The 23,748-nt window shown below is 42.8% G+C and overlaps 1 long non-coding RNA gene across 1 annotated transcript in view; it reads right to left on the bottom strand.

Annotated features, from left to right (window-relative positions):
- Window positions 1-21,371, bottom strand: part of LOC143363635 (uncharacterized) — a 62,377-nt gene extending 41,006 nt beyond the window's left edge. Inside the window, exon 1 of the long non-coding RNA XR_013083857.1 lies at window positions 21,242-21,371. This is a non-coding gene — a long non-coding RNA (uncharacterized LOC143363635). The remainder of the gene's footprint in view (window positions 1-21,241) is intronic.
- Window positions 21,372-23,748: the final 2,377 nt, after the last annotated feature.

Here is a 23,748-nt window from a genome sequence, read left to right as displayed (position 1 = left end):
CTTTGTTTAAAATAATTGCAGAAACTTAACCCTTAGCACTCGAGTGGTTACTCTGAAGCACCACTGGAGATTGTTGTGACATTATTTCAAAGAAATTACAAAAAATATTACAAAATATTTGTTCTATTGCAAAATTTGTATTTCATAGATTACTAAACATTTCAATATTATATGTGGAAATCGGATCAGTTTCGTATGAATAAAATGAAAATATTCTAAGACGGAAGAAAAATTTAGTTTTAGAATGAAAATAGCGCCGAGTGCAAAGGGTTAATTATTGCCTAATATTCTAATCTAATAATTGAACGTTCCCACACGATACAATCTTACCGCTCGGATTGTATTAATTAAATTATATATGACTTACGAGGCCTATAAATCTTAAATTCAAATCAACACAGATTGCAACATTGAAAACAAATTGAAACCATACTCCGGGGGTAATAACCCCCTCGCCGGCGTCTCGCGTTGCTCGCAGCCCTGGCTGATAACAACAAATTAGAGCAAATAGTTGACCACATGACGTGAAGAAAAATATTTTGAAAGAAATTCTAGGCGCCCTCCTATCGGCGCCTAACACCTGCTAATTACCCCGTAGGCCCTAATGTTTTCGCGGGCATGCTGCGCCAACCCAACATCTTTGCCGCTCACACAGGCACGCACGCACACACTCACCCGCGCAAGGTCGACGTACTCAGCAGAGCCCGCCGATGTCCGTCAGCTGTTACGGTAACGACACACAGTGGTTCAGATAGGAAAATCGTGTGACATTTCCTTAAAAAATCGACTATCGCATATCAATATTTAATACTTATATACTATTTCTTAAATGTCTATCAGTCTATTTGATCTTTTAGTGGCAATGTACAAAATTATGAATGGTATTACATGCCAGCGTCGATTCATAAATTACTAGTACATGGGGCGGAAATTATAAAAAATGCGTTGTTGCCAATAGGGCAACTTTCAGAGGAGGCCCAAGAAACGCGTCATACAGATTTTACGGAATTTTTTGTTACCTATGCACTTAAGGGTTAACCTATCCGTAGGTTAGCAATTCAACATTATCTGGTTCAAGTTTCACGCTAATATCACATACGGTTTAAAAGTCATACAAAAATGTCGCACGATTTTCCAATCTGAACCACTGTACGACAGTTTGCTTTCTTTTTTTTTCCAGCGATCAGCTGAGAACGTCGATCCCCCCCCCCCCCACACCTGTGATGCTCGATGAATTACGTTGTATATATATGTATATACAGTGACAGTTAGCAGGTGTTAGGCGCCGACAGGAGGGCACCTAGAATTTCGTTCAAAATTTCTTTTCCACGACATGTTGTTAACTAATTGTTCTAACTTGTCGACAAAATCCAAATCGTATGATGCAATATTAACCCTTTTAGTGCCGGGCGAAAAAGAGGTGCCTATGCGAAGTTAACCGGCCGGATTTCACGATTTTACTAGGATTTGGAAAAAAGCTCATAAAAAACAAACGAAAAGCAATATTTATATAATTCAAAAAGCAGTGTATTAAGGACGAAATAGATAAGAAAACAGTGACGCTAATTTTTCTACATTCATTGAAAATTAATCTAAATGCAATGCAAACCTAACCCAATCTGAATTTTATAATATCGTTGTTCGGATCTGGTCAACAACTACCACAAAATACAGTCAGTCAAAAAAGTCTCCGTACAGAGACTGTGAGCGTGTAAATTTATTTCCTTTGTTAACGGTTCAGCTGAATGTTTACAAATAACTCTCAAGGAAACACTCTATGGTCAAGTACAATTTAGTTGCTTGGCTGTTAGCAAGAATAAATAACGTTTTCGCGAAATAATTTCTCCGAAATGGAAGTAGCACTTGCGACCAGAGATTTAACTTTAAAATTAAGAGAAGATGGATTATCTATTAGAAAAATAGGTCAAATAGTAAAAAGGACAAATTCTTCAGTACAATATATTCTTGAGAAATACGCAAAAACTAAATCTATTAAAAGTTTACAACGTACAGGTCGACCACAAAAATTAGAAACTAATCGTAAACGTGCAATCCTACGAACAATTCGTTGTGATCCACAAACGAGTGCACCAAAATTGGCCAGTATGATAGAAAATGACTATAATATAAAAGTAGTGCCCGAAACTATTCGAAATGTTATAAGAAAAGCTGGACACAATGGTCGTACAGCCAGGAGAAAACCGTTCGTAAGTGAAGTTTGTGGTGTCGCGTCGATCCCGGAATTGGGGAGAATCGGCTCGCGACTGGGTAGTGGGTTAACGGCGAATGATTGTAAATTCAAACTCCGGAGAACTAGTCTTTATTTCTAAAATGCAAGACTCGGCTTGCCTTCGGTAGCTTCTAAGCAGCTCGGTGCTAGAAGGAATTCGGTTCTCGATATTTCTAGAGAGCTCGGTGTACTAGTCGGGTTGGTGTATCAGACAGTTCTGTTGTTGTTACAATATTTTGGAATAAGGTAGGCTCGGATGTGGGTGTGGTCTTAGGAAGTTGTCTATGATTGGTTGAAGGATGTGTTTGGAAGTGGTGGAAAATTAGGAAGAGTGGGAGTGGAAGATACATTTGGTTACAGGCGGCTACGGTTATAAAACTATACATTTTGGTACGCTAACGGTTCGCAGGCCAACATGTGCTCGTCAGCTGAGGTTGTTCGGATGTTTGACTACGCCAAACTACGGTAGGTTTTTTATGGCGGTCATGGTCATTATGCCGCGGGTGGTTGGTCTAGTTGACCTTCACGGTCGTGCAGATGTCCCTTTGCAGAGGGTTTTTACGACGGAACAAAGTTAATAAAAGAAAACGTTTATATTTGCAAAGGCACACGTTAATAAGGATCAAAGCTTTTAGAATAATGTTATATTTAGTGATGAATGTAAATTTACTATTTTTACTTCGGATGGAAATGTTAAAGTGTGGAGAAAACCAAATGACCAGATGAAACTCGAAAATTTACTCCCATCGTAAATACGGAGGCGGCAGCGTGATGGTGTGGGGGTGTATGAGTGCAGCAGGGGTGGGAAATTTAGTCTTTATTGACGGTATAATGGATCAGCATAAATATTGGAACACTTTGAAAGAAAATTTAAAAACCAGTGCCAGAAAATTACGTCTTAAAAAGTCGTTTATCTTCCAGCTGATCACTAATTAACAAATTATGAATAATAGTGTTACATGTACGGACACTTTTTTGACCTCGTTTTCATTGAGTTTTACTTTTGCCTTTGTTTATTTGTCAACAAATAAATGTAATATAGCTTTTTTTGCACTGTTAATAAATGTTATGTTTATGAACATAATAACGCAAGAATTATTTATTTATTACCATATCCTTTAAAATTATGCAACTTTAAATAAATTCTTGTACGGTGTACAGAGACTTTTTTGACTGACTGTATATAAAAGTCTATAATTTTTAGTAACGTAAAATTCAGCTGATAATTAAGAAACCAAACCTTCATCATTTATGTATTTAAAAAATAATTAGTTGTCTTAATTTATTATAATGTGTTTATAGTAAATAATTCATTTAAATGTAAATTAGAACAGAACACGACTTCGAAAATAGTTTGTCGCTAAATGATGATTGTGGCGGCCCGCGCAAAGAGCACGCCGACCACCGACAACATACATTGTATACGCGGCGGCGACCGTCCTCGGAAAGCCGCAGCGAAACACGTGAAGATCGGCTTCGGGGACGGTCGCCATCTGTTAAACAATCTACTGACGCGAGGGAGAATTGGTCGGTCGAAGGCATGCGATCGACACTCGCTCGCGAACGTCGGTATAGGACGGTTGACGGTCCACCGACGAATAAAGACGTATACCCGCGAACACGGCCTCAGTCATTTCACCCGACTCCCACAATGATTGTTTGGTTTCTTATTTATTTGAAAAGTTCACACAGTATATGGATTGTTTGTCACTTACCTATTCAGGTGTAATCTTCTTCTGCTGTATCTTTTCGCTGAGATGCGAAGTTTTTTGGTTGATGCAGTCGCCTTGGATGCTCGCTTGGCCGCCGTTTTTCCCGCGTGCTCAGTAGAAGACGAATCACCAAACTCCATTTTTTAAGTTTTCACACTTTTTCACAAAAACTGCAAACTATACACACTCCCGCTGACAGGCCAGTTCTGGCATAAAGCGTAATAAAAAAAAAACTACACACACTCGCGTCACCACAAGTCCGTATACTTATCTTTCCGCGCTGTGTATAAATTGTTTAACAAATGAAACAGGAATGATTCGCACGCGACACGAATGCGTTCCTGTCCATCAGTAAACTGAACGAAACAAACAACGCCCCAACTAGCTGTTGCCAGTTGCGTCATCGCCCCCCCCCCACCAACAGGTCTTTCGCTCTTGATTTGTTTATCTGTGTATACTGAAAAATGTGTTGTAATTTTTAAATAATTTTTTTTTCTTTTTTCGGTATAGCCACCTACGATCCTCAAAAGTGACCCCCGAATCAAATTGATTTGTAGTCACACCGTGCCGAACAAAAAATTACGAAAAAATTCATGGATATTCTACTTACTAGCATACATGAGTGAGATTTTTTCCGAATTTTAGGTGGAAAAATCGATTTTTACACAAATCCGAAAGCATAAAATGCCCGATTTTATATCAAACTTCTCGATTGACCCCCTTATATTGTTATGTTCGCTGTGTCTTCATTGTGATTATTAATGTGTATTTTTTTACAGTTCTTTCGGATTATGCAAACGTGTTTGTTTAAAAAAAAGTGGAAATCTCCAAACATTCGAAGAAAGTGCGTATTTTGTATTGAAGTTTCAGAGACACCGGTTTTATAAAAATTCAGTAGTTTCGAAAATTAACAAACAGCATAATTTCTGTTCATAAACCTTAATCAATTAACTGTTTGTGATGGGGTAGTTAAATTTTCTACACCCGTAAAGTCATTTCGGAAATAAAATAATTTTGCCATCCTGCAAACGTCAGGGTAGGTTTTATTACCTTAGACCCTAACATCTGCAGGCGGTCAACTCTAACATCTTGCGATGCGAATCGCGTACCGCTACACACGCACAAATTCGAAGTATGAATATTCGAGAATTCATGATGACTCGTGTGTAAATTGTAGAATATGATCTTGTAGAATTAGTAAAAAGTAATGATGTTGAAATCGTAAATTCGGTATCATTGCAGTTCAAAATTGGTCATTGCTATTGAGTTTAGGTATACAATTAAAAATACATGTTCTAATATGTTAATATTTTTATAAGTACGCGACATTAATTACCAACCAAATTAAAATATGGCTTGATCGTCTAGTGGTAAGCAAAGGATTACATGTGGTAGCATTTGGAAAATATTCTAACATTTAATTACAGGGAACTGTTTTTGTTACTTCGAAAAAATAGTCAAATTTGCATACATTTCTAAGCCGTTTGTTATGTTCCCAGTGCGTTCTAGACAATTTTTTTTCCAAACGTCGAGAATTTATCTAACTGTAATGCTAAAAAAGAAAAAGTATAATTTGGTTGGTAAATAATGTCGCGTACTTATAAAAATATTAACATATTAGAACATGTATTTTTAATTGTATAACTAAACTCAATAGCAATGACCAATTTTGAACTGCAATGATACCGAATTTACGCTTTCAACATCATTACTTTTTACTAATTCTACAAGATCATATTCTACAATTTTCAAAAAGATAAACAAATTTTTATTCGTTATTCGAAGGTTCGAATAAAAAAAGTATCTTTATTCGACGAGTATCGAATGAATAATTTTATTCGACGAGAATTTATCCGACGAATAAAGAAAATTTTTTTTATTCGAACTTCGAATAATATTTTCATCTTCTATCTGTATCTTTTATTCGAAGGCTTCGAATAACGCATAAAGATGAAGTGTCTTTTATTCGAATCGTTATTTAAACAATTTTTTATCTGAATAATGCCTAACTCTGGATTGGGACATCTGGTTATGGCATGGGTATTGCTTTACGCTCTTGGAACATGACTTTTGGGATTTTTAGAAATTAAGTACGGAGTGGCCTTGTCACCGTAAATTTAGCTAATTTCCCAATCGTGTCCGTTCTCAAGGCGTACAGTTAGCAATTGTATGTAGTTTTCTAGGACCGTGCCATAAACTTGCCAGAGGTCCCATCCTGCCCTTCTTTAGCTTTGCGCTTGACGATTGCCAGACGCTCTGGGTTTTTCCCAGGGTCTAGCAACTCTTTGTATTTAGCAAGTGGTTGATGGCGCTTAGCCGATCAGGAGGGCCTTGGGGCTATCAGGATGTTCCTCAGTCCCATCTCCTACTTTTCTACCGTCCACTCCCTACTGGTCCTCGTCCTGGCCAATCCAGGGATGTTTTTTGTCATCTAGGAAGGGAGGAAAAATCCCGAAGCAATAGGGAGGATCTACGGTTCGCTCGATCCTCCAAGTCAATTCGGTTCCAAACGCGCCAGAGCCAACGACGAATTGAAATTAGTCAAGAGTTTTCCTTGAAGAACCACGCAGTCGTACGTATCCAACTTGTTGTAGAATATACAGGGTGGCCCACATAACTCTGAACAGCTCAATATCTCGAAAACTATGCCATCGATTTTAAAGTTCTTAGCCTTAAATTGCATGGAACTGAAGGGCCTTTCTGACTACATAAACGTGAAGTGGCCTCCCTTCCCCTTTAGCGGGGGAGGGGAGGTACCTTTGTAATTTTAAATGGAACCCCCTATAAAATGTTACATATTTAGATTCTACCGGAAAAAACAAGTCAATTTTGTCTGAAACATTTTTTTGTCAGATACTTCCATGATGAGATATAACAGTTTGAAGTTTCGAGTTGTAGGTACTTGAAGCGCTCGGAAATAGCGTTATGGAATAATACGCGCTTGCGTCCTTTGCTTATTCGTGAAGAAATCAAATGTACTTTAAATTAAATGTTCAAAATGTCCACCACGGGCTTGTAAACATTTATTTACTCGAAACATCAAAGTTGTTCTAACATTTTTTAACATTTCGGGAGTCACTGAAGCGCAAGCGTCACGTATTCTTTGTTTCATATCCTCTTTTGTCGTCGGTGGTTCAAACATAACTTTGTCCTTTACATATCCCCATAAGAAAAAATCTAATGGTGTTAGATCGGGGGATCGAGGAAGCCATTGACGAGGTCCCCCACGACCTATCCATATGTTCCCAAATTTTTCGTTCAAAAATTGCCTGGTGATGATTGCAAAATGTCGAGGAGCGCCGTCTTGTTGGAACCACATTTCTCTTCTAACGTGCAGTGGCACATCTTCCAAAAGCGCAGGCAAATGATTTTTTAAGAAATCACAATAACTTGCAGATGTTACAGTTTCTTGAAAAAAATAAGGTCCAATCACAAAATCTCCTATTAGGCCACACCAAACATTTAAAGACCATCGATGTTGAAAGGGAACACATCGCATCCAATTTGGGTTTTCCACGGCCCAATAATGCAGATTATGTCTATTTACATGCCCTGAATTCATAAAAGTGGCCTCATCGGAAAAAAGTATTTTGCACAAAAAGTCATTTTCCACAACGCCCTGCAGCCACTCACAAAATCTTACGCGGTGATCGTAATCTGCTATCGAAAGCTCTTGTGATGAAACCATGTGATATGGATGATACTTTTGCCGTTTCAAAATTCGTTGAATTGATGAACGACTAATATGTGATGTTTGTGCAAGTGTACGTTGACTAATATGAGGATTTAATGTAATTGCAGCAAGAATACTGGCACTATTATTTTCATTAGTGACAGCTTTAGGTTTATTGCGAGTTTTTTTACACAATTCACCGTGCTCGCGAAGCCGTTTTTCTAAATTATGAAATGTTGCATGACATTTTTTGATCCCATAACGTTCAAAAAACATCACTGCTGCACGCCGATAATTTTTTTCGCATTCACCTAACGTTAATAACATATTCACTTCTGTGTCAAAAGTAGCCATAATCACAATGTTACTGCTTGAATAACAGCTCTAAACTGAAAACGTTTTCATAGATAAGCGAGTCAAACTCAAGAATTGTAAATATTATTGTTTGTGTTTCTTCATAAATAAGCAAAGGACTCAAGCGCGTATAATTCCATAACGCTATTTCCGAGCGCTTCAAGTACCTACAACTCGAAACTTCAAACTGTTATATCTCATCATGGAAGTATCTGACAAAAAAATGTTTCAGACAAAATTGACTTGTTTTTTCCGGTAGAATCTAAATATGTAACATTTTATAGGGGGTTCCATTTAAAATTACAAAGGTACCTCCCCTCCCCCGTTAAAGGGGAAGGGAGGCCACTTCACGTTTATGTAGTCAGAAAGGCCGTTCAGTTCCATGCAGTTTAAGACTAAGAACTTTAAAATCGATGGCATAGTTTTCGAGATATTGAGCTGTTCAGAGTTATGTGGGCCACCCTGTATATTAGTGTTGATACTTCTAGTTAGTGTTGATTAGTGTTGATATTTGACTGACTGTGGCAATTCTTCAGATGGAGAATATACACTTTGCGGCGGCACCAGCACCGGCGGCGACGGCACCTGCACCGGCAGTACCGGCGGCGGTGATGGCGGCCGTCGCCCGCCTATCTTTAAAATCTAGGCGTCAAGAAAATGTAGTGAGTAGACGGTATATTTCGTCATTCCTAAACGTTTATTTATTTCTAAAACTTTTCATTTCATTTACAGAAAATTGTAAACGGCCGCTCCGGCGAGGGGACATCAATAGACTTGAGGACCGCGCCCAACCCGCCATCCAGCCCGGTCGTACAAATGACCGAAGATATGTTCGTGAGTACAGAAACATAAAAATGTTATATACAGTAAGGAGCAAAACTGAGTCCACACTATTTGAAACAACATAACTTTTTTTATAATTAGATCAAATGACTTGAATGTTATTGAGAAGCTAGAAGGATTAGTTTATTAGACGAGGTGTAAAAAATTTTTGAAAAAATTGAAATTGGTCGGAATCGCAAAGGAGATAGTAAAAGTTGGATTTTTCACCTTTTTTTTCTAAGCCTGTATTGAAAATTTAAAAAATGTGTTTGATTCGCTCGAATAAATTATATCCATGCTGAAAATTTCACCGATATTGGTTAATTCGTTTACAAGTTATAAACGCTTAAAAGTGGGAAAATTGCCATTTTTATAACTCGTAAACGAATTAACCAATATCGATGAAATTTTCAGCATGGATATAATTTATTCGAGCCAATCAAACACATTCTTTAAATTTTAGATACAGGCTCAAATAAAAAAGGTGAAAAAACCAACTTTTACTATTTCTTTTCCAATACAAATTTTTTTCAAAAATTTTTTATACTTCGTCTAATAAACTAATCCTTCTAGCTTCTCAATAACATTCAAGTCATTTGATCTAATTATAAAAAAGTTATGTTGTTTCAAATAGTGTGGACTCAGTTTTGCTCCTTACTGTACATGTTGCATATAAATGTTGTATATAAATGTTGTGTATATCTTTCAGACCAAGATAATGAAGGAGATGAAAAGAAATTCGTACCGCCGAGGAGGCTGGAAACAAAGGCGCGGTGGCCGCGGGGGGCGTGGCGGCGGCGGGTGGCGTGGCGGCCGCGGGGGCCGCGCGGCCCCCTACATAAATATTAGTTTGTAACTAATAAATATAGTTTATTATTTTTAATATATTTAAATATACTTTATTCATTTATTGTTCCCCTCAGGGTCACATTTCTATTACGCCTCCTTCCATTCCCCGCTACTATCCTAACTCTAACCCTAACTAAGAACAAAATAAAATAAAGAAAGTTGTCTTTTTTCTCACACATCTACGCCTCCCCTTCCCTAACAAGCGGAAAGAAGGACCTGCCGGTGGTCAAGCGATCTAGATTTATCCTTCGTCTACCGCTTTTGACCACTGACAGGCCCCACCTTTGTATTGTAGAGTCAGGAATCGCGGCATCCCGGACCCTTGCTAGTCTCATCGGTACACGTACACGCCGACTTGGCGGTGTGTGAGAGTGCCGCGACACGGCTGTTCGAACGAAGCTACGGCAGCGCCGTCGTTTACGATGTCGACCACGCGTGCCCAGATCGCGTCTATTGTCAGAGATCATGCGATCGAATCAAAGAGGATACTCGGAAAATGCCACTCGACACTGAATGTGGAAAGTGCACCCAGCTCCCCATACTGGACGAAAATGTTACTATTTAGCTTCTTCTAGTGGCCGTTATGGCGGTACTATCGATTCTTCAAGGCCACCTGGGAAAACTGGCCCTTAAGTAAATTAATGTAAATATTAGTCAAGAATTTTAATTATAAGTTAGTCATAAGAGTCAGCTATTGTTATTTTTACACGCACAAATAAATCTTGTTAATACCAGTTGTTGTCAAGAAGCCTCAGTATCACCCTCACCTTCGTTGCTCCGTTTTGGTTCCTCCTCAGACGAAATTACGAACAAATCCGCCCTTACTCAGGCCTCGTTACAAGCTCTACTTCAGGGAAGGCTTAGCACGTGACAAGGAAACTTTTTCCGTATCGGTCCTAAACGATTTTCGACGTGATATCACTGTAATATAGACTGTTTCTAACAATATATATCATAACACCAAACTCGCTACTACTATTATTTACCGAGTTATTAGCAAATAATGGACGGATGTACTACTCCGTCGGACGTTGGACGAAAATTTTTCTAAGTCCCACCGCTAAGAGGAAACTTTTTCCGTATCGGTCCTAGACGATTTTCGACGTGATATCACTATAATATAGACGGTTTCTAACAATATATATCATAACACCAAACTCGCTACTACTATTATTTACCGAGTTATTAGCAAATAATGGACGGATGTACTACTGCGTCGGACGTTGGACGAAAATTTTTCTAAGTCCCACCGCTAAGAGGAAACTTTTTCCGTATCGGTCCTAGACGATTTTCGACGTGATATCACTATAATATAGACGGTTTCTAACAATATATATCATAACACCAAACTCGCTACTACTATTATTTACCGAGTTATTAGCAAATAATGGACTTGAGTAGGGTGACACCCGAACGTACTACATTCTGTTCTACAAAATGCACGGGTAAACGGCGGTTGCAAATGATGCTCCGTATTGTTAGGTAGTGTATCCCTGAAGGTCTATGCGTACCGCAGCGTTGGATTGACGAGATTCCCTCTGTCTCTATCTTTTTTTTCTCTACGATAGCATGTATCGCGATGACAAACGACTAGGGAGCGTGTTTACCGAGTTATTAGCGATCCGAGTGACACCCGGCCGTACTACATTCTGTTCTACAAATTGCACGGGTAAACGGCGGTTGTAAATGATGCTCCGTATTGTTAGGTAGTGTATCCCTGAAGGTCTATGCGTACCGCAGCGTTGGATTGACGAGATTCCCTCTGTCCCTATCTTTTTTTTTTCTCTACGATAGCATGTATCGCGATGACAAACTTCCTCTTAGCGGAAGTTTGGAAGTTTTTCTAAGCCCCGACCCTTCCTTTCCCCAAACCCCCCACGGATCCCCCTCCCCAAACGGGGAGGGATGGACCGACACCCCCCCAAACCGGGAAATTAACCCGTGGGGTGTCGGCCTATCACGGGGGGAGCTATGCTCCTCCATCCCCGGAGCCCCTGTCTTACTTGCAACCCGCTTAACATTCTCTTATCCTCGTTTCGCGATTACCTGGGCCGTCTTGCCCATTGTATTTGTAGCGGCCCGGCTGCCGCCACACCGCTCCCTTTTGTATACCGAAGGGTACCAGGGTTTTTCCCGAGACACCGGCGTGACCTCGGTATGGACATACCTGGTACCTTCCTCTACGCGGTTAGACTATTATAAATAGCGCCCAAAAAGTGTACCGAGTTCAGTTGGTCGCTCGCTGCCGATCACGACCACTCCTGTCAAACGTGTATCACAACCGAAATAATAAACACCGTATATACATCCCAAGCGACTTTCCTACCGCGTGTTATCGAACCAAGTCTCTACATATTCTTGCACCCGCTGTGCATGTTACTTCCAAAATTAAATTTATTTATTTCCTTTTCCTCATTGATTGATATTTACCTTTCTTTATTTGACTTTCTCATTCTTGTTCTTATTTCATACCTATCTCTCTTCTAAGGCAGAGAGAGGCCTTTCCTGTCTGTGGATAATTGATTTTTGGAAGTTTCTCTCGGTATCCATGTTCGTTTATGCGCAAGTTTCGCTCTGATAAGGGAGTGTTCTCTTAGTTTATTAAGTTGTAATCTCGAATTTTACTTTAACTTTTGATCTACAAAATTATTTCTACTTTTGCTTTTACTTTCTTCTACTCGTTACCTTTTTCGAATATTACTCAGTATCTTCAGCTACAGATTACATCCCGTTCACTCTCCTTACTTTGTTCCACTTTGCATTTACAGTAAACTCTTTTGGTTTTCGTTATTCCCTGTCGGTACTGTCTATTTTCTAGTTACCGCCTTCTGTTTGCTCTTCACTTGGATTCCGTATTTATTTAATAATTTCTTTATACACTAGCTTCACCCTAGTAAGGGAGTGTTCATTTTGTTTCATTAAAAATGTAGTCTGTTATTCGAATATTGTTTTTAAGCCTACTAGTTTAAATTTCTCCTTATTTTAATTGATCGGATAATTTCCTTTTATCGATGTTGCTGTATATTCGACTAAGCTATTATATCTCATTCACTCTCCTTACTTTGTTCCACTTTGTATTTACATTTATCCCTCCGGTTATCTCTACTATCTTGCTTACTATTTTTCTCATTTCTGCTAGGTTTTTTTTTGTTAACTGATACTATTCTTATCTACCCTTTCCTTCTTATACCCGGCTATTCCAGGCTTCTTCTCTACTTTGTTTGTCTTATGTTTGACTTACTTTTTAATTTGTTTCAGATTGCGGATGCAGCAGCTGTCTGGTTCAGGCGAGGGAGAGGGGGAGGTAGAGAGGCAGAGTGGAGGAGCGCGGGGGCTCTGTAGGTCTGTGCTCGTTCCTTGTTCCTCTTTCCGTACACTATGCAATCTCATCCTTCTTTATGTTTTCATCTTACAATCTTACAAACACCCTGCTTCCTCTTTCCTCTCTCCTTCCCATCCTTCTTGTTTTCTTGCATTTGGGTTCCTGACTGCCACCCGTCGCGGCGCAGCTACCGTCTTGGCTCAGTTTACCTTCCCTCTATGTTCCCTTCTCCTAGCCTGGTCCCGCTCTTTAAGCTTTTCCACAGGCATCCGAGGGGGTTGGTAGAGGGATTTCCCGAGCGTCCCGGCCGCATACTCCGTTCCGTGTGACGTTCCAGTCTCATTTCTCCTTTGTCGCCCCTCCTCTCCTCGTCCCTGCCCGCTCCAGCGCCGCTGCAAGTATTTTATATCACTACCTGGTTCTTACATTACTATGTACATTGTATTATTCAATTAGTTAACTTAGCTTGTGCTATATCTAAAGGTGTTGCATCCTGTCTGGATCACCTGATTCTAGATCCTCGGTAGTTCCCCTGCCGACAGGATTATCCCCCTTTTCTTGTTCTCTTCTTCTTTCCTCTTTTTCTTTTTTCCTCATCACCTGTCCGCAGAAGTTGGCAAATTCCCTCCATTTGTCTTCGTTCTCTGTAATGGTCTTCATTATCCTTTCCATAGTCATGGCCTCGTCCATCAGTTTCAGGCCCCTGCTCAGCGTTTGTCTTTCCTCCCTCCACATATGGCAATCAATGACCGTGTGCTCGGCTGTATCGGTTTCCTCTTGCTGGCACCAGCACTTCTCGTTCGTTGTCTTGCCGATCCTTTTTCTAAAAAAGTTAAAAACCCCATGTCCCGTTAATACTTGCGTCATATGAAAGTTCAGTTCACCATGCTTCCTCCTGTTCCACACGGACAAGTTAGGGATGAGTTTGAAAGTCCATCTCCCTACACAATCTCTCTCCCATTCTTCCTGCCATTTGGCTTCCGTCATTTCCTTCACCCTTCTTCTGAGTCCTATTTTTATTCTTCTTCCTATGTCCTCTAGTTCCTCTTCCTCGTTTTCCATCCTTTCCAGCGTGATGCCTTCTATGCAGGGGTGGATTTCTCCTATATTTACCCCCCCCCCTCTCATTGCCACTTGTATTCTTCTCAGGGTTTCTTTAAGGAGTATCTCTTTTTCTAGTTCGAATGACTGTTTTCTTTCTTCAATTTTTAGATGCCATGGTGGGACTGAGGCCAGCACGCACAGCGTTTCCGCGGGGACCGTTTTGTAAGCGGCTGTCACTCTGGCTAATCCTATCTTTTGTGTTTTCTTCAGTAGGGAGTGGTTTGCTCCTATGCTGGCCGCCTCCGCCCATACCGGAGCTCCGTATAACACAATAGATTCTATAGTTGTATAATATAGCTTCCTAATCGTCATTCTGGTTCTGCACCCGTTTGTCATAATACAGCTTAATGCTGCCAGTGTTCTGATTGCTTTATTTGTCACCGTTTCGAAGTGTTTTCTAAAAGATTTTTTATCATCAAAGATGACTCCTAGATACTTTAGGTGCTCGCCTGGGGTGATCTTAGTTCCACCTATCTCTATCTGGAATCCGTCATCTATTTTCTTTTTATTCATCATGATCACTTCTGTCTTATGTTCCGCTAAGACCAGTCCCGTGTCTTTCATCCACTTCTGTGTTTCATCAATAGTTTCTTTAGCCCTAATCTTGAGTCTTCTCTGCGTTGCCGCTTGCGTCGTAATTATGATATCGTCCGCGAAGGCCGTTAGCCTCGTCATTGGAGGCACTGGTTTCCTGAGGAGCCCGTCATAAACCAAGTTCCATAGGAACGGTCCTAATACTGAGCCCTGGGGGACTCCCATATTCATTTTTGTCCATATAATTTCGTCCGTTGCTGCATAGCAAACTTCTCGATTCTTAAAATAATTCCTTGTCAGTTTTATAAGATACTGCGCAGTTTCTCTAAACTTCATTTCTTTCATAATTGCGTCCCATTTTAGTGAGTTGAAAGCATTTCTAACATCGAGAGCGATCATCGTACCGAATCTCTGTTTCTCTGACGATGTTATTGCTTCTTTGCTCACCCTCACCATGGCATGGACCGTAGACTTACCTTTAATAAAACCGAACTGGTTTTCGTCGAACATTTTTTCGCCCAGTTCCTTTTCGAATCTATCCCTTATAGCATATTCCAACATTTTTGATATCGCATCTATTATGCATATTGGTCTGTAGGCTGCCGGTAACGTTGGATCTTTACCTTCTTTTCGGAGGAAAATTGCTCTTGCTTTTTTCCAATTTCCAGGTAATTCTCCTCTTGTTATAATACCGTTGAACAGTGCCGCGAATCTGTCCGGTCTGTTTTCCGCTAGCTTCTTTATGATTGCCGGTGGTATACCGTCTAGTCCTGGGGCTTTATTAATTTTTAATTTTTTGGCTGCCTTTAAGATCTCTTCCTCCTTTATTCTTGGTATTGCCTCCATTGCTGATGAGCTTCCGTCATCCGGTCCACCTTCCGCATCTTCTGCCTCCTTTCCCCACTCCCCCTCTTCTGCCTCTGCTTCTGGGAATAGTTCCTTCAGGACCGATCTAGCCATTAATGCTGAGGTTGCGGCTGGTGGGGCATTGGGCCTTATTCTTTTCATGATCGTCTTATAGGGTTTCCCCCAGGGGTCTTTTTCAACTGTTTCGCAGAGTTCTTTCCAAGTTCTGTCCTTTTCCTTTCTTATTTTCTTTTGTAGTTCTCTTTTTGCCTTTTTGTACAAAAAGCCCAGGATTTCCGCTATATCTTCGTTATTTCTACTCCTTTCCTTTTGCCTTTTCCTTCTTAGTTGTTGAACCTTCCTTCTTTGTTCGTTGATCTCCTCGCTCCACCAGGGGTTATTCTTCTTGCTCTGTTTTTGCTCATTGTCCATTTTCGCTAAGGCCTTCTCGCACCAGCCTGGAATTAGGTCTAAGAACGTCTTTTCGTCTTCCGCATCAAATATTTCTTCCTCATTAATTTTTTCCCCTCTAAGAGCATCGTTCATGACTCTTATGATTTTTGATAGTCCTCTCTGCGTCACTTTCCACCTAGAAACAGATACATTATTAATTGTTCTTTTTTCCCCGGTCTCCGGAATTTTAGTAAGTAGGTATTTATGATCCGAAGCTGATTCGGTATCCAAAACCCTTGTCCTCGCATCCTTTTGCCTCGCTAGGCTGTTTGAAATCGCAATAAAATCGAGGTTTGAGGTGGATTTCCCCCTCTCGAACGTGTGTCCCCCGTCTGGAATTATTGGATGGATTCCTAGTTCCATAAGGTTGTCTAGGAGGATTCTTCCCTTTGCGTTCTGTTCTTTCGAGCCCCATGCCGGAGACTTTGCATTGAAGTCCCCTCCTATTACTATCCTCCTTCCTTTCTTGGATTCTTCTTGTAGTACATCCTTTAGGATGCTGATTCTGTAAGAGTAGTAATCTGATGACATATTGCGTGATATATAAATACTCACGTACGAAGTGTCGCCTATTCTAATTAACACGAAGTCGTCTTCCTCTCTATCTCCATCTTTTTGTCTTTTTCCTCCTTTTAGATCCCATATCCATATTGCTGCAGTTCCCTTCTTAGATAAAATCCAGTCACCCGGATTATACAGTGGTTCTGCTATTAATACTAAATTTACTTTCGATTCTATAGCTGTCTGAGTTAGTAGGTAGTGCGCTAATCTGCAATGGTTGAGATTTATTTGCAGTATATCCATTATAAATGTTTATTTTCCCTTGTTTAGATCCGGTATATATTTCTTGTATTGCGGGCAGTTTACCGCGCCCGCTACATGCTCGGCTTTTGCTGCGGGTAGACCCGCCCTTATGCATAGGATGCAGCTTCTGACCGCCTCGCATCCATTGGCCGGCGCCCCCTGATACCTATCCCGTCCTCAAGCCTGGCAGGAATCCCACTGATCCCTATCCCGTCTTCATGCCTGGCCGGAGTCCCCCTGATCCCTTTCCCGTCCTCATGCCTGGCCGGAGTCCCGCCGATCCCTATCCCGTCTTCATGCCTGGCCGGAGTTGCCCTGATCCCTATCCTGTCGTCAAGACCGGGCCACGTCCCCCTGATCCCTGTCCCATCCTCAATCCTGGCCGGAGTCCCCCTGATCCCTATCCAGTCCTCAAGCCTGGCCGTACTCCCCCTGATCTCTATACCGTCCTCAATCCTGGCCGGAGTACCCCTGATCCTTATACCGTCATCATGCCTGGCCGGAGCCCCCCTGATCCCTATCCTGTCGTCAAGCCCGGCCCACGCCCCCCTGATCACTATCCCGTCCACAAGCCTGACCAGAGTCCCCCTGATCCCTATCCCGTCCTCAAGCCCGGTCCACGTCCCCCTCATCCCTATCTCGTCCTCAAGCCTGGCCGGAGTCCCCCTGATCCCTATCCCGTCCTCATGCCTGTCCGGAGTCCCCATGATCCCTATCCCGTCCTCAATCCTGGCCGGAGTCCCTCTGATCCCCATCCCGTCCTCAAGCCTGGCCCACGTCCCTCTGATCCCTGTCCAGTTCTCATGCCTGGCCGGAGTCCCCCTGATCCCTTTCCCTTCCTCATGCCTGGCCGGAGTCCCGCCGATCCCTATCCCGTCTTCATGCCTGGCCGGAGTTGCCCTGATCCCTATCCCGTCGTCAAGACCGGCCCACGTCCCCCTGATCCCTGTCCCATCCTCAATCCTGGCCGGAGTCCCCCTGATCCCTATCCAGTCCTCAAGCCTGGCCGTACTCCCCCTGATCTCTATACCGTCCTCAATCCTGGCCGGAGTACCCCTGATCCTTATACCTTCATCATGCCTGGCCGGAGCCCCCCTGATCCCTATCCTGTCGTCAAGCCCGGCCCACGCCCCCCTGATCACTATCCCGTCCACAAGCCTGACCAGAGTCCCCCTGATCCCTATCCCGTCCTCAAGCCCGGCCCACGTCCCCCTCATCCCTATCCCGTCCTCAAGCCTGGCCGGAGTCCCCCTGATCCCTATCCCGTCCTCATGCCTGTCCGGAGTCCCCATGATCCCTATCCCGTCCTCAATCCTGGCCGGAGTCCCCCTGATCCTTATACCGTCCTCATGCCTGTCCGGAGTCCCCCTGATCCCTATCCAGTCCTCAAGCCTGGCCGTACTCCCCCTGATCTCTATACCGTCCTCAATCCTGGCCGGAGTACCCCTGATCCTTATACCTTCATCATGCCTGGCCGGAGCCCCCCTGATCCCTATCCTGTCGTCAAGCCCGGCCCACGCCCCCCTGATCACTATCCCGTCCACAAGCCTGACCAGAGTCCCCCTGATCCCTATCCCGTCCTCAAGCCCGGCCCACGTCCCCCTCATCCCTATCCCGTCCTCAAGCCTGGCCGGAGTCCCCCTGATCCCTATCCCGTCCTCATGCCTGTCCGGAGTCCCCATGATCCCTATCCCGTCCTCAATCCTGGCCGGAGTCCCCCTGATCCTTATACCGTCCTCATGCCTGTCCGGAGTCCCCATGATCCCTATCCCGTCCTCAATCCTGGCCGGAGTCCCTCTGATCCCCATCCCGTCCTCAAGCCTGGCCAACGTCCCTCTGATCCCTGTCCAGTTCTCAAGCCTGGCCGGAGTCCCCCTGATACCTATCCCGTCCTCAAGCCTGGCCCACGTCCCTCTTTTTTTTTTTTTTTTAGTAAATGAATTTCCTTTATATTTCTCTTGTCTATTTACATTATAATCTTATTTCTATCGTATGCTTCTTAATTATTATATCTAATCGCTAATTTATCCTTATAATTTTATTCTATGTTTATTCTTGGCCTGCTCTTATTTAACTAGTGCGTATACCCGCTGGTATTTCTTAATAATCTGCTTATATTACTATTCTTATCCTTATTCTCTCTTCGCCACTCTCTTTCTCTCTCTCTCTCCTACTATTTTTCGCTTACTCTTATCCGTTTTTCTATTTAGCGAGCCCACTTATTTTGCAGCGAACTGCATCTTCGCGCGTCTATGTTCGCATTCCGATGAGACGGCGCGACGTATAGCTTCGACTCTCTCGCACCCGTCTGTTGGTATTATGCCAACACGCGCGACCTTGCTCTCGCTATTCGGTACCTATCGCGCGTTTCACGCGACGCGGTCCGGTATAACTTTATTTCTCTCTTTCTCCTTTTCTTATTTTCCCCACTTTTATTACTTAAACTTCCTAAATTAGGTTCCAAATTTCTCTTAAAACTAAATTCGCTATCGCGTAGATAATAAAATATTAAATGTTTTATGTCTAGTTCTACTATTCGCTACGACGCTTACACACTAATTATTTTATTATATTTCCGCTTCTAATGCTAATTTCTTTGAATTTCGAATTTTTTCTAACGCCTTGTATTATATACTAAGTATTTATCCAAAAACTAAATCTCTAATTTATCCTATTCTGTTTTCTTTTTTCACTTATAAATCTAACGCGTGTGTTGCTTTACTAACACCTTCTTACGTCCTACAAAAATTCCGTGATTTTTTTCCGGATATTTTTTCTATGTTCTCGCACGACTGATCTCAGAATTTAAAAATAGATTGTAAATTTATCACATGTACCTTATCACTATTGTAAATATCTAACTCCTAACCTAAATTATATTGTTTGTTCGTCGCTCTTTAACTATATTTTTTCTAGTTTCTTAGTCTATAATTTCGAATTTCCGATTTTTCTCGCCGCTATCTTCTTTCTTACACTCTATAGTTAAGCTATTTAATACGCCCCGGTCGCTGGGCTTTACGTTGCGCCCTATATCGCGTGCGGCCCCCCTGCGTTCTGCCTTTTTGGCGATTTTTAACAAACGGTTGTCACACTCTCGGTGTTCTTAGTCCGTTTCCAACCTTTTCTTATCGCTAAATCTTAATTTTTTTATCTTTCCCCGTTGGGCGCTTCCCCCCGTACAGGATCCTCGCTGTGTCTACTCCCTCCCTTGGAAGGTCGCTCGATACCCTTAATTTAGCGCCCTATCCCGTTTCTTCGAAAACGGTCCCTTTTGCGAAATTTCGCGAAACATAGATAAAACACCAGGGGAGGCTAAAGGCCAATCCCCTGGGACCGGTCGATAACCGAGTTGACGATATAATATTAATATATTATATATATTATATACGTCAACGAGGTTATCGACCGATTTTGTCCCAATCGTCTGTAAGTCCTAGAAAAACGACTTTTTAGGTATTTTTTCCGTTTCCGGGGCTCTAAATTTTTGGAGGGTGCTTCTGTGGTTCCTTGAAGCCTCCCTGTCAATTTTTGTTATTATCCGGTTGGTTTCTCTTACTAGATTTTCTTAAAACTCGATTTTTAGCGTTCCCTTAGGTTTTACCCTTCTTTTTTAACGTTGGGGTTATTCTATGCTTCGCAGCGGTCCCTCCCTTCACGATTTTAACCCTTTCGGGCGCTCGTGGGTCGCGCGAATTGCTCCAGCTACTACAAATTCCGGTTTCGGCGGTGTTTTTTCCGCCGATCCACTATATAGCTATCCTATTTTATTAGTTCTAACAGTTTATTTCCTGTTTACTCGCCTCACTCGCCCTTAGGAACAACCGACCCTTCTTTTTCCCCGTTTCCTCGTTCTATTTTTATCAGGTTAGGTTTTCCCCGTTGAGTGGCACGTAATCCCGGTTTCCTTTTTCTCTATTTCCCGTCTTCTTATTTGAAACGTAGCGGAAAATTGCCTAACTCCGTTTCTTTTTTGTTTCAGGACCCGATTCCCAGCTGTCCCTTTCGGAGGGCGGTTCCTCCTGGTATTCCGGTCGTCGGAGTCCCACCAGCCCTGTCCGTTCTCACTCTATCGTCTATGCTACTAGAATTTTTCCGGTAAGTATATCCCAAACTGATTTTATTTTATTCCTTTCAATCTAGTCTATCTACTCCTGGCTTTATGAACTGTTATTCAGCCTTTTAGCTATTTAAATTGTTGCCCTGCACTATCTTGCAACCAAGGAGCACGCAGCCTAGGATGTACCGAGCGCGCGAGCAGCTCGACACTATTCACTGCAGCTACCTCGTTACATTAAATCTAAATCTTACTCTTATTTCATCTAGAATAAACAATTCTACAACTCTATTCGAAAACCGCACTCTGTAATTACCAATTACTCGATTACTATTCTATATCAACTACACGCTACCGCGTTTCGTATCTATCTCTGGCCCACGTCCCTCTGATCCCTTTTTTTTTTTTTTCGTGAGGAAATGTTTTATACATACCCCGACTCCCTGGGGGAAGCCGGGGTTATGTGGGATTCTCCCCGGAGGACGAACCCCCGGGGACTACCCACTAAAACCTCACGCCCACCTAAGCTACACGGGAGGTGCCTGGATCACGCGAGTACTCAACAGGACACCTCCCAGCTATCATCATGCCCCGGGGGAGGGGTTAACCTCCCCCACTGCCTACGCTATAAGACCCCGGGCGGAGGGACCCGCCCGGTGTCCCCATCCCTGGAGCCTTCGGATTGGGTTTCCCGAGCCCCAGCTCGGTCCACCCACAGCTCCCGGAGTCTTCGTGCCCCGCTCGGGGCCGGTGTCCCGAAGGAACCAGCCCCGGCCGAGGCAAGAAGACGCCGCCACCGGAAGGAAGGGCCGTCGGAGGCGCGATCCGGCACGCCCCGACCCTTCCTCACCCAATACCCCCCACGGATCCCCCTCCCCAATCTGGGAGGGACGGACCTACACCCCCCCACATCGGGAAACTAACCCGGGGGGTGTCGGCCTATCACGGGGAGAGCTATGCTCCCCCCCGGGGAGGTGGATGGCTCCTGGTCCAACCTCATTTTTTCTAATTTATTTCTGTTGGGTTCCATAAAGCTGGAAAAGAAAAAAGAATTACTAAAATATCAGGTTCAAATTGAATTATAGAAGGGGTAAAATGAATATATGTAAAAAAAACGTTTTATAGCAACCAGAAGGAAAATAATATACAAATAAAATAATAATTGATTTCATTTGTTGGACGCGTGTTATAGCTTTGTGCGGAATTTAGAAGTGTGCGAGAACGGTTTTTTCGGGATCGTATCGGATTCTCGAACAAAGATTGTAAGTCATTGCAGGTGTGCAATAATTCGAAAGAATCGGTTACCCAATCGTTGGGACGGGTCGGAAATCCGTAGGATCGAGATGAATCACTGAGGAGCAAAATTCATCACTAATTCGTCTCGACCCCATGGATTTCCGACACGTCCAAACGATTCAGTACCCGACTCTGTCGAATTATTGCACACCGGCAGTCACTCACAATCTTTGTTCGCGAATCTGATACGATGTCGAACAAAACATTCTCGCACACTTCTAAATTGTATATATCACTATGCTATAACACTTCACCACGTGTCCAATGAATCAAGTCTATTCGCGTAATAAATAAAGAAGAAACTCCATTTTATTGCACTGCTTTCAAATAGTTGCACTTACAAACGTTTTTTTTCACATCTATTCGCGATAGACTTTACTGTACTTACGTTATTTCCACTTTCGAAGTCACACTTGGAATGAGCACAGATAAAAGAATTGTGTAACGCGACGAAAGCGTCCTGATCCTTCGACACCCCCCCCCTGATGTAATAGAAGAATTGCGCCCCGAGGCACCGAGGCCGGCGGTTCGAGGGGACCGCGGGGTCTGGAATCTTCTAGACTGCTAGTAACGTGTTATTGATAAAGTTAGCAACGAATTATTTACGAAACGAATCGCGATACCAAGAGGGGTAGCTTCCTGGCCGCCTGAGAGTAGGGACGCCTGGTTCCTCTGTACGTTTCGGAGAGGACGGCCATGAAGGCCGGCCGCCGAATGGACATGAGAAAACCGGCGAAACCGAGTCGTCGTCGTATCCCCAGGGAGAGAGTACGGTTAAAATAAACCGGACGATGAAAGTTACTTCCCATTACAATTACATTAAAAATTAGTGTAAATGTGATCCCAATTATATCGCATTTGATATCATTTATAATGCCACAAATATATTGGTGAAAGTTTCAATAATAAAGGAGTTTTCGCCTGCGCTCACGCGGGCTTTGATCTGTGCCGGCGGCCGTGTCTCTCCGCGGTTCTTTCCTTCAGATACGCTGTCCTTCTCTGTGTTTGAAACTTTTATCGCTTGTTACACAAGTAAATATCATCGGAATTATATCATATTTGATATCAGAAAAATGCCACGAATATGTTGGTAAAAGTTTCATAAAAAAATTTCGAAAAATAAAGAAGTTTTGTAATTGGATTAGTGGTGGTCTTCTGTTCTCACACCGATATAGCCGACAATGTATGGCACACTCCTCGGCGGCCGCAGGCACATATCAAAGCCCGCGTGAGCGCTGAAAAATTTAACTTCTTTATTATTAATAAAGAAAACCAAAAAACTCCGAAATAGCTCCGTTAGGCTTAGAGATAGAAGAGAATGTTAGGAATATGGTAATATAAAGAAATGTTCCAATAGTAGTCGTTTTCAAGGTTTTTCGAATGTCATCAATACGTCGGTTGGTCACGAAAGCTCGAACCCCCCTTCGTCTTGTAACGAGTCCGTTTCCCGGCGGATCTCGATACAACTGGTTCCTCGCGGCCGGATTTGGCTCGCCGTGCCAGGGTTCGCGGCGGGATAACGCGATGGTTACGGCGGGACACGGACGGTCGGGCGCGGTTGGTTAATGACGCGGCTCGGCTACACGTTCATCACTCCCCCGGCTTCGCGGTTCGGGGGTCGGCGGTCGCGACTCAGGTCTCGGGCGCGTGTCGGGTCACGGCGTGGTCTTGGCCGTACGCAGCGGCGTTTCCGGA

The sequence above is a fragment of the Halictus rubicundus genome, unplaced genomic scaffold, assembly GCF_050948215.1.
Source record: "Halictus rubicundus isolate RS-2024b unplaced genomic scaffold, iyHalRubi1_principal scaffold0081, whole genome shotgun sequence".
Lineage (NCBI taxonomy): Eukaryota > Metazoa > Arthropoda > Insecta > Hymenoptera > Halictidae > Halictus > Halictus rubicundus.
This window is presented reverse-complemented; position numbering and strand designations above follow the sequence as displayed.